General features: G+C 41.5%; 1 protein-coding gene and 1 long non-coding RNA gene across 2 annotated transcripts in view; one reads left to right on the forward strand and one right to left on the reverse strand.

The window, feature by feature from the left end:
• Positions 1 to 12,537, reverse strand: part of LOC129178633 (polycystic kidney disease protein 1-like 2) — a 40,348-nt gene that overhangs the window by 4,118 nt on the left and 23,693 nt on the right. The window lies entirely within an intron of this gene.
• Positions 639 to 2,171, forward strand: LOC129178634 (uncharacterized). The gene is made up of 3 exons (XR_008569819.1): positions 639 to 1,498; positions 1,801 to 1,905; positions 2,011 to 2,171. It is a non-coding gene; the product is annotated as an uncharacterized LOC129178634 (long non-coding RNA).

Raw genomic sequence — 12,537 nt, forward strand, 5'->3', positions numbered from 1 at the left:
TTATGCCAAAGAACTACTTTACTGGCGTATGGATGCCTCGCCACACCATACCAGCTAGCGACTACCTTTACCACACATTGCTCACAATGCCTCAGGCCACTACCGAAAGGTAACACTACATATTGGAGCTGCCACCACTGCTGCTGTGTTTTTGTTTTTAAGTTTGGAAAAGGTGGAATAGGTGAGAGAAATTTAGAGTAACTAAGTGACAAAATGTGATGACGTCATATAAATTTAATCATTAAAAATAATCGTCAGAAACTAACTGTCAAAATATGATTGATGACTTGACACATCAGATGACATCATTTTTTTAAACTGTGAGTAGAGAGGTCTTAGAGGGCTGCGGAAGGGGAGGGGGTGTGGGCGAGATTCTTGGGGGGTGATGTGTGTGTGTGTGTGTGTGTGTGACTCTTGGGTGTGTGCGGTATATATTATGAATAAGGTGGGCCTCGTTTTCCCACGGGAGAAGACAATGTGCTTGTAGTTTTAAAAAACATATCTGATGGGGGTGTTTTTTAGGAAACTATAATCAATAGCGGGGGCCTCATGGTTCACATGAGATCGTTTTAATAGTCGCGCCATTTTTGTGGGAGACACCTCTCACTGGCTGTGGAGGGAAGGGGAGGGGGTATGTGGGGGCATTCTGGGTTTAGTGTATGGAGTCTCTCAAGCAGAAAGAATGGTGGGGGTCTCATGTTTCCTGGGGAACAGGATCTGCTTGGGGCGATGAAGAAACATATCTGATGGGGGTGTTTTCTGGTAACTATGATCATTAGGTTGGGGCCCCGTGGTTCACATGAGATCATTTTAATACTCGCGCCATTTTTGTAGTAGATGAGGATTTCCTGGGCGTGATCTATGGGGGTCTCTCAAGCAAAAAGAAAGAATGGTGGGGTGCTGTCTCGGGTGTGTGAAATATATAATATCAATAGGGTGTCTCGTTTTCCCACGGGAGAAGACAATGTGCTTGTAGTTTTAAAAAACATATCTCATGGGGGTGTTTTTTAGGTAACTATAATCAATAGCGGGGGCCTCATGGCTCCCGTGTCAATAGCGGGGGCCCATGGTTCACATGAGATCATTTTAATACCATTTTTATAGTAGATGGGGGTTTCTTTGGACTGATCCGTGGCGGGGTCTTTTTTAGCTAGCTCTAATCAATACTAGGGGCCTCATGGTTTGTATAAAAAAGACAATGTGATTGAGGCTTTAAAAAACATATCTGGCACTTAAACATTCCTCCCCTATTGTATAAAATGGTATAAAAGGCAGGTGTCGACGGTAGGTTTCCAGATCACTCGCAAAAATCAGCGAACAACGTCAAGACAGAGAGTTTGAACACAGAGCCTGGAGACGACTACAAGACATCGGACATTGACATGGGCTGTTGCATGTACGTAAGTTTCATATTGTATATAATTTATCTAGGGTGTTTAGCCTGAAAGGTAAATTTTTTTTTCTACTTACAGGAGAGCTGCATCTTCACCAATTGAAGGTACGTTTTCAAATCATGTAGCTGAAAGAAATTTCTTTTAGAGGTTTATGTTTCTCAGGGTGCGTGTGTGTGCGTGCCTGTGTGTGTGCGTGCCTGTGTGCGTGCGTGCCTGTCTGCCTGTCTGCGTGTGTGTGTGTGTGTGTGTGTGTGTGTGTGTGTGTGTGTGTGTGTGAGTGCGCATGTCTCTCTACCTCTGAGAGAGAGAGAGAGAGAGAGAGAGAGAGAGAGAGAGAGAGCCAGGATGTTGATTATATAATATATATTGGGGAAAATAAAATAAATTGAGTATGTTTGATTTCCAGTGATCGATCTGACTTCACCGCCACCAGTGGCCCTAGTGTCACCGGTCCAAAACCCAATGCAGGGATTTAATGTGGACTTTATAACGCCTCAAAACCAGGCACAAGGTAAACAATCGTGTGTAGGTTTAGTTTAATACAGGATGATGTCGGGAATTAGCTCTTTATGTTTTGTGTAAATGCTGATGACTAACAAGATCCTCTCTGACACAGGATTTGCAGAGGGCGATCGCTCTACGATAGACGGGGGAGTTTGGGGACAGACTTCGGGATTCGTGGAAAACACTTTAACACCGCCGGTCCAAAACCCACTGCATTTTATTGTGGGGTTTACAAGTCCAAACTCAAGTCACGGTAAGTTAAACAAATGTGTGTCGGTTTTAATGAATTCATATTTATGTCAACAATTATCTCTGTATGTACTGTGTAAATGTTGATGAATAACAGAGTCTGCTCTGTTATAGGGATTGCGCGACTGACCCCCTCAACGCTGGATGTGACAGAGGGAGAAAACGACACAGAATTCGAGGAAAACACAGCAGAGTCCGATGTGGGACAAGAAACGGGACAGGAGGAGACATCTGACGCTGGAGTCTACAACCAGGAAAGATTTCATTATTTTCCAGATAGTGAAAGTGAATATGTTGACATGCAAGCTCTAAATCAGAGGGATATAGTCTCAGACAATGATGGAATTGAAACAGTGGATTTCAACACCTCTGTGCTAATTGTCGAACAAGTGTTCAGAAGATACATGTATGATATAGCATGTTTAAATCGCCGCATGATTGAGAATATATATAATCAACTTAGACAGAACGTTAGACGCAGGCATTCTGTCAATTCATATTCAGCTAACGCTAGACGTGCCACTCGTGAACAAAGAACACTGCCACAAAGAGTCCATCGCAGGTTGCAATTTGAAGACTAATTTTTGATCGGGTGATAAAGACAAATGGCTGAACCAGATCACAACAATTCCCCTGAAATTAGAGAGCATCTCCTCCACTTGATCTCTGAGATAAACCGAGAAAGATCCGAAGGCGGGGCTAATCAGGGTTCTCCCCGAAACAGTCCAATTCTGCCTCAGCATGATTCACCTGAAAGAGGGGGAGAAGTTTTTCTTCCATCCCCTGATGAGCTAATTTCCTTGCTCCAAATGTACAGATACCCCTGCCCCGTTCCGCATAGCAGTGCGGAATCAGATCACAACAATTCCCCTGAAATTAGAGAGCATCTTCTCCAGTTGATCTCAGAGATCAACTGTCAAAGATCTGAAGGCCGGGCTAATCAGCCTTCTCCCCAAAATAGCCCAATTCAGGCTCGGCATGATTCACCTGAAAGAGGGGGAGAAGTTTTTCTTCCATCCCCTGATGAGCTAATTTCCTTACTCCAAATGTACAGATACCCCTCCCCCGTTCCTTCGCCCGTATCGCAAAGCAATGTTGACTCAGGACCTTGGTCTCCATCAGACAGTCAGTGTTGTGATGCACTCAACAGTCAAATAGATGACCCGTGGTCTCCATCAGACAGTCAGTGTTGTGATGCACTCAACAGTCAAATAGATGACCCGTGGTCTCCATCAGACAGTCAGTGTTGTGATGCACTCAACATTCTGGAAAGAGGCCATCAGGTGGGGGGTGGGGGCGAGGGTGAACAGACAGAGAGCGTCATCAATCAGAGTAATGAGGGTCAATCCACATCTATGGGGATAAACAACACAAATAGTGCGGCTGTTAATGTTCCAGCACCTTGCACTAGTGATGACATGCATGTCACAAACCGTGAAAGATTTAATAATGTTGAGATTCGCTCTTTCCTTCGCTTTCCACCACCATCTGCAATTCCCAATTTTCGTGAATTTTATTTGAATGTCACAAATGGTTTTCGCGATAGGATTTCAAGCATGATTCACAGAGCTGATGTCCAGCCAAATGACGTTATCCAAGTTAATCTGCGTGCTGATCGTTTGCAAGACGATGTCTCAATGAGCGTGCGTTATGGAGAGGGGACAGTGTCACAATTACAGGAACTTTTAGACAGATTAGTCCAGAGTAATATGTCTGTTTTCACCGATGGATCGCTTGAGCTAATTGTCAATTTTGTGAAGGCTCCGCGGGGAGGGGGTAAGAGACGAATTGAATCATGTCTTGCGAGCGAAATTGTGAAGAAAAAAGCACGACATTTATTTGTACTCCCCAATCCCGATCAAACATGTTTTGCTGTAAATCTGGCATTACTGACAAATCCGAAGTTGACGATGATGGAAGCCATAAAGGCAGGCTGGGACATCCATACCAGAGCAGGTCTGACTGCTGATACAATGGTCACATTCGATGATGTTGTCAAATTTGAGGAGCTGTTAGCGTGTAAAATTGTTATCTTTTACCAAACGTCTGACAGAGAAAAAAACAACAACCTGGTTACATTTCAAACAGGAACACCCGAACGAGACACAATACGCTATCTGCTTTTACACAATAATCATTTTTACGGGATAAATAATATTAAGGGATTTCTAGGTGTGAAGTTTTTCTGTAAACATTGTCACACAGGGTATCAGTGTCAATATAAGCATTTCTGTGAAAAAAGCTGCAACATCTGTTGCACAGATTGTAAACAGGGTCCAATTCAAAAAACCTACTGTGCTGATTGCAATCGATTCTGTACAAATAGACAATGCTACGAACGACATCGCGAGAAAAAATGGCATCCGAAAATCAAAAAGATGGCCAGCATGTGTCAGACCAATAAAACATGTCCTAGATGTAAATCATTGTACTACACATCTATCAGAGATCCTAAAGAGCATACTTGTGCTATCAAGATGTGCACAATTTGTAAACAACCTAAAACAACATTGTCGTCTCGTAACAATGAGTTAGAGCAGACATCAGCTAATAACTCTATGATTGAAAGCGGCGAAGATAAACATGTCTGTTACATGCGTACAAAACCAATCAAATCTGAAAAAGAAATACATGAAAAAAAGATTGTATTTTTTGATTTTGAGACTTCTCAAACCACTGGAACCCATCTTCCGGTGCTTGTGGTGGCTCAGTCACTTAATGGTGAGCGCCGTGTCTGGAAGGGGCATTCATGCGCTTTAAAATTTCTTCTCCATTTCCGACAGAAAAAACATAAACAGACAACTTTCATTTCCCATTTTGGCAAAGGTTTTGATCATCATATCATCTTGAATGCTTATGTAACTCAAGGTTTGTCAGCGTCTGTGATAGCACAAGGGAGTAAAATAATCCTGATCCTGGATAATGACTTTCAACTTAAATTTATTGACTCGTTCTCATTTATTCCTATCCCACTCAGAGACTTTTCCAAGGCGTTGGGATGTAAGACACAGCTTAAAAAAGGCTACTTCCCACACAGATTTACCGATCTTTCAAAAAATGGCTATAGAGGAAGCTATCCACCGGCCGAGATGTACTCACCTGACGAAATGAGTCCAAAACAAAGAGAGGATTTCCTTAACTGGTATCAGACTGTCAAAGATCAAGAGTTTGACTATGATGCAGAGTTAGTATCTTACTGTGAAAACGATGTTGAAATCTTAGCCGAGGGTGCAAGCAATTTCCGTAATGAATTCATAAAAACAACAGACTGTGATCCTTTTGACAGTGTGACCATTGCTTCAGCAGCTTTGAATGTCTTTCAAACAAAATTTTTAAAACCCAATACAATCGCGATTCCCTGTCCTAACAATTACAAAACAAACAGCAAGGCTTTCTCACATGCGTCTATACAGTGGCTTGAGTATGAGGCCTTCTCACGGGGGATTTCAATAAGACATGCTTTGAACGGAGGTGAAGTTAAATTTGGGCGTTATTCAGTTGATGGATATGGAGAGTTAAATGGAGGGAAAGTTGTCTTTGAATTTCTAGGCTGTTATTTTCATGGCTGTCCAAAGTGTTATATGGGAAGTGATGTTTCTCCATTGTCAAAGACTTGTTTTAGTGAGGTGTACTCTGAGACTTTGAAAAGGCTGGATCGATTACAAAACGATTACAAGGTGCAAACTGTGGTGATCAAGTGGGAACACGAATGGAGTGTACAGAAAAAAACAGACCCGAATGTTAAATCTTTCTTAGAGAGGTTTCAAGAACCAATTCCGTTAGATCCCAGAGCAGCCTTATATGGAGGCCGTACGGCTGCTATCCGTCTCCGCCATGTTGTCAGCCCAGGTGAGCGTGTAAATTACGTTGATTTCACATCGTTGTATCCGTTTGTAAATGCACATTTTCACTACCCATTAGGGCATCCGAAAATAATTCGAAAGGATTTTGACAGCATTGAAAATTACTTTGGATTAATACATGCTAAAGTTTACCCTCCACGTCAACTGTTTTTCCCTGTACTGCCTATTAGAAACGACAAAGGGAAATTAATTTTCACACTGTGTCGATTATGTGCACTCGTGAACAATCAAACTACTGACTGTACACACAATGATGAAGAACGGGCCCTCCAAGGGGTGTGGGTAACGATAGAAGTAATCGAGGCAGTGCGAAAGGGGTATTTTCTGGCTGAAATTTACGAAATATGGAACTTCGAAGAGAAATCAGATGTGCTGTTTAAAGACTATATCTACACTTTCCTTAAACAGAAGCAAGAGGCGTCGGGCTACCCTAGCGGAGTTGAAACTCTTCAGACTAAACAGGGTTACATCCGTGACTATAAAGAGAAGCAAGGTATCGATCTCGATCCGGAGAAAATTGTCTACAACCCCGCAAAAAGACAGATTGCCAAACTACTGCTAAATTCTCTCTGGGGAAAACTAGCACAAAGATCAAACCAGCTCTCAACCAGTCTGGTGAGCACACCGCAACGCTTTTTTGAATTTCTCTTTTCTAGCAAGTACGACATTTCACAGTTTCACTTCATAAATGACGATATTGCACTTGTTCAATGGCGCCATAATTCTAGGTGTGTCTTACCCCCAGGCGACGCAAATATTTTTCTAGCGGCGTTCACAACTTCTTATGCACGACTTGAACTTTACAAGCAATTAGATTTGCTCCAAGATCGTGTTCTGTACTGTGACACTGATTCTATCGTTTACACAAGCAGCCCCTCTGATCAATATAACCCTCCACTCGGTAATTATCTCGGAGATTTGACATCAGAATTAGATCATGGAGACTACATATGCAATTGGAGCGCTGCGGGTCCCAAATCGTATGCCTATCTCACACAACAGGGTAAGGTGACTTTACGTGCTAAAGGGATTACACAAAATTATGAAAACTGTAAAAAAATTAACTTTGACAGCCTCACAGATCTGGTAGAGGGATATCTCAGAGAGCCGGACAATCGGCGTGAAATCTCTACACATTACAATAAAATTACTCGCAATATGAAAGCCTTTGAACTCACTAATAAACAACGCATAATCAACTTCGCAGTTGTCTATGATAAAAGACGACTCCTTGCAGATGGAAAAACATTACCATTTGGTTATTAGTTCCAGGATGAAACGGCAGCAATTTCTGAAAAGGACTGTGTAGATTTATGACGGTTTGACCTGATGACTTTTCTACCCAGACCTTTTTAGAATTATATCATTGTTTTGTAATTCTATTCTGTTTTTTATATTTTTTATCATGTATTCTGTGTTTTTCTTGAAGATATATTCTGTATTTTTAGTCATGATGTAATCTGTAGTAAATCATATATGCACATATGCTATATCAATAAACCCTTCTTCATTTGTTTGTGTTTACATCTTGATGTCTGTGAATAAAATCAGTGTTCTGGTTATTTAGGTTGCCAGTTTACAGAAACAGTAGATGCGTAACATGGAAGAAGTATATTTTGATCCTCGTTTCAAACTTCCATTCACCGCTCTCCTTGTAGGGGCAAGTGGAAGTGGGAAGTCGTTCTTTGTGAAACATGTACTCCAAAATATGAAGGATACTTTTTCCAGAGTTCCCGATCGAATCATCTGGAGCTATTCATCCTACCAACCCATGTATGATGAATTGGCTAGAGATGTAAAGATTAAATTTATTGAAGGAATCCCTGACTCTTTGACGGATGAAAATATTTTTCCATCAAATCAGCACAGTCTTTTAGTTGTCGATGATTGCATGGACGTTGGGGCGAATCATGATGAATTAATGAAGGCATTTACAATGTATAGACATCATCGAAAATTATCTGTAATCTTTCTAGTTCAAAACTTGTTTCATCAAGGAAAACATAGCAGAACTATTAGTCTAAACACTAATTATATGGTCCTTTTCAAATCGCCTCGTGATAAACTGCAGATTAGAATTCTGGCTCAGCAAATGTTCCCCGGACGAAGAGAATATTTTCTTCAGAGTTTTAATGACGCGACTAAAGACCCCTACTCATATTTAATCGTGGACTTAAGACCCGACTGTCCAGAACATTTCCGACTGAGAAGCGGCATACTTCCACACGAGTGGCCTGTAGTGTATCAGTATAAAAAGTGATTTAAACCATGTCAAAGCGGATTAAAAGAAACCTCCCCATTTTAAAAGCCCTGCTCAGTCTAAAACCAAAAGAGAGACAGGGTCTTCTAATCCATGCATCGAAAGATCTCGTCCTGGCAGTCTGTGAGATAGCTTTGAATGTTTTGAAGGGGAACATCCCACTATCCTCCGAGCAGTACAGTAGGTTAAAAAAGCAGAAAAAAATCATCAAACTCTTTGCTAACCGTAAAACTGCCATAAAACATAAGCGTAAGGTGTTGACACAGTCCGGTGGTTTCCTTGGGGCGTTATTAGGAGCAGCAATCCCACTCCTAACCAGTTTGTTTACCGGTGGGAGATAGACACAGACCATCGTCATGGCGTCATTTAGTAAAATGTACATGATTTCCCCCCATCAACTAGAGACTTTAACCCAGAAGAAGACGCATGCAGAAAACATCAGCGAGAAAGCTCAGTATGTTTTGGAAGAGAAAATGGAACGTCTGTTAAAACAACCTGGACCGGCATACAGCAAGTCACTACATTATAACGATCTACTTGAAAAATATCTGGCCTTACTCAGAAAGGAGGAGAGTCGCAGTCGTGAAATACTTTTGAAACTACCTACTACACCCACAGAGAAAGGAGGTGAAGATGTAGGTGACTATGTCAAGGTTGAAGAGGAAGAACGTCCTGACAACATTGAAAAAGAGATTTTAGACAACATAGGATCACGCAATCGGAAAAATGCGGCATATATTCTACAGAAGCTTCGTAATTCAGACCTTCTAAGATGGAACCGTTCAGGCGAGATAATTGTGCAGGACAACCTCATTAAGGGGTCTCATATTTTCGATTTAATGAAAACTCTGACAAACCGTCGATTCCACGGACGGACCGTACCTCGCGGATGGGATACATTTTTAAAAACAATTTCTGAATTAAACATTCCAATCACAACTGTTATGAACACTCACGCACGCGAGCAATTACGACTTAAACCCTCCAATACCACGAGTGAACCTCGCCCTCAGATACGACGGAGTAAGAGAAAACGCGGGGGGAAAAAATCTGGGGCGGCATCACCGTTAGACAGAGATTATGACAGCCCGAATCTCGTTCATCAACTGTATACACCTACAGCGTCTGAATGGCGATTGTCTACACCGATCCCCTCCAACTGGTTAGATTTCACTCGATACAAATGAATTCATGCAGACTGTATGTTTTTTTTTACCAATAAAAATTTATTGGGAATTATACATCGGAGTAAGAGCATTTATTCAGAACAGATATAACACTCATTAAATAGTTTTAAAGAGCATGCTTTCTGATTACAGGTTTTAGCGGTCTTCACATGTGAAATACATTTAACATTTTTCTTGACAAACTTGGTGACAAGAGCATCATTCTTTTTTAAATTATCAGAATACAGCCTCATTACTTCTTGAAAAGAGAGTCCTTTAAAGCGTTGACAGAGGAAAAAAATAACATGGGCGCCACAAGTCGAAGAGTTGTCATCTTGTACTTGGAGTTTGTTGTAGCGTATTTCATGAGAATTTCTAGTGAGGAAAGTTATAAAACTTTCAGGATAAAATATAAAATCCGGTTCGTGGCCATAGCTGTCGAAGAAGCATGATTTGTCTTGTTCAGCTTCAATAATCATCCCCACCCAGTGTTCACCCTCACGGGTTTGGTCATGGGTGTTAACGACGAGATAGCACGGTCGTTTATCAATCTTAGTTGGCAGTAAATCACTAGGCCAAACCCCTCCAAACGTCTCGCCCAAGATCGGTCTCAGGATAGAATCTATTTGATGGTTGTTCATTTCTCCAGTTTTAGTAGTCGATCAGAACCTGACGCTTCGAGTTTATCTCTATGACACTGTCGTAACAAGCGTACACAATCAATGTCATAGTTCTCGGTAACGCCATTCTGAATCTTAAATCCAAACGGCATGTTCCATGTAGCGCAGGAGAGAGAGCTTCAGCGTCCATTTCATCGTCTCTTGACAGATTGAACAGAAACAGTGAGTAACCATTTTCAAAGTTTTCGCGGTCAATACTCAGGGGAGCGTCTCTGAGGTGTCTGTTTGTTCCCAGATAGAGATTGTAAAATTCGCGAACACTCTGATGTGTATTAAAGTTGGGTTGGTAAGGTTTCGCCGGGATAAAGCGTGAATTTACACTGAGAGAGAGGTATTCAAGATTTGCATGTTGGAACTTAAATGGGTTCAGCTCCCTTGCTCCGACAAATGCTCTGTGGTCGACAATTCCGACGACTATATATTTTGGAAGTCTACCCAGATACAAGTTGTCCTGTGAACATACACGTGACTGTGCTGGAATGCTAAAATTTTTAACAACAACACGACTTATCGGGTAAATTGCGTTGGATTTCATTAAAGCGGCTGAATGTCCTAGCATGACATCCGGCGAGACTTGCACCTTTTTCACAAAAATGCTAGCACTCAGAATGTTTAAATTGAACTCGTCAGCTGCAGCGGACATCAGTGTAAAAGCACTTTTAGCCTTTACAAGTTTCAATCGCACATCCACATTGTTTAGCAGGAGTCTTTCGGAAAAAAAAATGTCACTGTGCAGGGGACCAATTAACTCGAATGGTCGCGAACCACGAGTGAAGCTTGTACGCTTGATAAGGCCTTTGTTGGGGCCCCCAGGTGTCGTGTCAATTGAATCTAAATCATCGCCATCGTCTTTGTACCACAGACCTGCTGAAAACTGACTCTCCAATGTTTGTCGTGAAAAGTTGAGGAGGGTTTCAATAATAGATCTGTAAGGATGAGTTGCGGATGAAGAGCTAATGAGAACATCGTTCAGACTGACATCTACCTGTGAAAATATAGTATTTAGAGGGTACTGTATTATTCCACAGTTATCAGCATTTCCGAGATTAGTCCCATCGGCGTTTGTAATCTTGAGGCGTAAATAGAGTAGTGTTGAGTTTAGATCTAGATAGAAACTCCCGTTTCCAGGTATCAGGAAATCTAACACTTCTTGATCAGCAATAGAGTTCAAAGGATGGATCTCTACATAATTGGTCTGATCTATAGATAGCTGTGTCATCGGAGGAGCAAAGAGGTCGAGCTCTGATTTGGTGCACTCTGACGAGAGGTGATGTGTAAGAGACATGGTTAAAATATATCCCCTCCGCCTCGTTGACTTTTAACTTTCCGGTGTATTTTCGATGAGGTTTTACGTTTCTTTTTTAGTATAGCGTGTGATAATGCTGCTAGAGCTCTTTTTCCTCTTCCACGTGCTATTCGTAGTAGTCCCGATCCGTCCTGAGTTTCGTCACGTCGACGATTGGCAATATGGCTGGTTACAGCTCCAACAACATCAGATGCTATCCCTCTCACAGCAGATTTCAAATGTGGCCTGGCAATATTAGCTCCACGTTTAAGAAGAGGCAAGACAAATCTGAATGCCCTACTCAGCATAGAACCAAATCCCCTGCCGTAAAGAACCGGGGCACCAACAAATCCGTTGAGTGATCCGCCTCCAGCCTGATTCACATAATAATCCACAAATCTTTGCGAATTCATTCTGCGTTATTCTGTTGAATTCAGATCAAGATCTTTGATACCGGTCTAAAGTGTAGTTTGCAGATGGTCTTCCCGTATGTGAATCGAATCGGGGTATTTAAATCAGTTTTTAATTCAATCTGGATATCCTGTATGCGCTGTTTATTGACAGGAACGTAGTGTAAGCGGTTGTAGGAGAAAGTGATCAGATCACCGTAAGATCCTTCCTTTTTAACAATTCTTAGAAGGGGAACAACATAGTCTCCGATATGTTGTGCTTCCACAATATTGGTATAGACGAAAAAATTATATTGACCGCCGTTAATATCGCAGGGATATTTACTCACGGGATTTCCTTCTGTTTTAATCCATTGACCGGGTTCAAAACCCAGCATGTAGGACAGCGGCGCTTCGAACTTGATAGAATATTTAGCACTCCCTAATATATAAATTCTTCTGTTTATAGAATTGTAATGAAAAATTAGATCAATGTTTACTGACTTAAATAAAGCATTTATCTCCCTCAGTATTAGATCAATACTGTCATAATGTCCCCTAGGAATTTTCATATACATTGGAGGGTTCGCTGGCTTCGAATGATCCAATAATTCATAACCATTCTCACCCCCACGTATATTATTCCATGTATGACAATACATAATTTCAGCTAAAGCGACCTCGTAAGCTCCATCCAGCTCTATAGGTTGTGACAATGTTGTCATATAGTTCGAGCTGGTATTGCTC

This window comes from Dunckerocampus dactyliophorus, chromosome 3, assembly GCF_027744805.1.
Source record: "Dunckerocampus dactyliophorus isolate RoL2022-P2 chromosome 3, RoL_Ddac_1.1, whole genome shotgun sequence".
Taxonomy (NCBI): Eukaryota; Metazoa; Chordata; class Actinopteri; order Syngnathiformes; family Syngnathidae; genus Dunckerocampus; species Dunckerocampus dactyliophorus.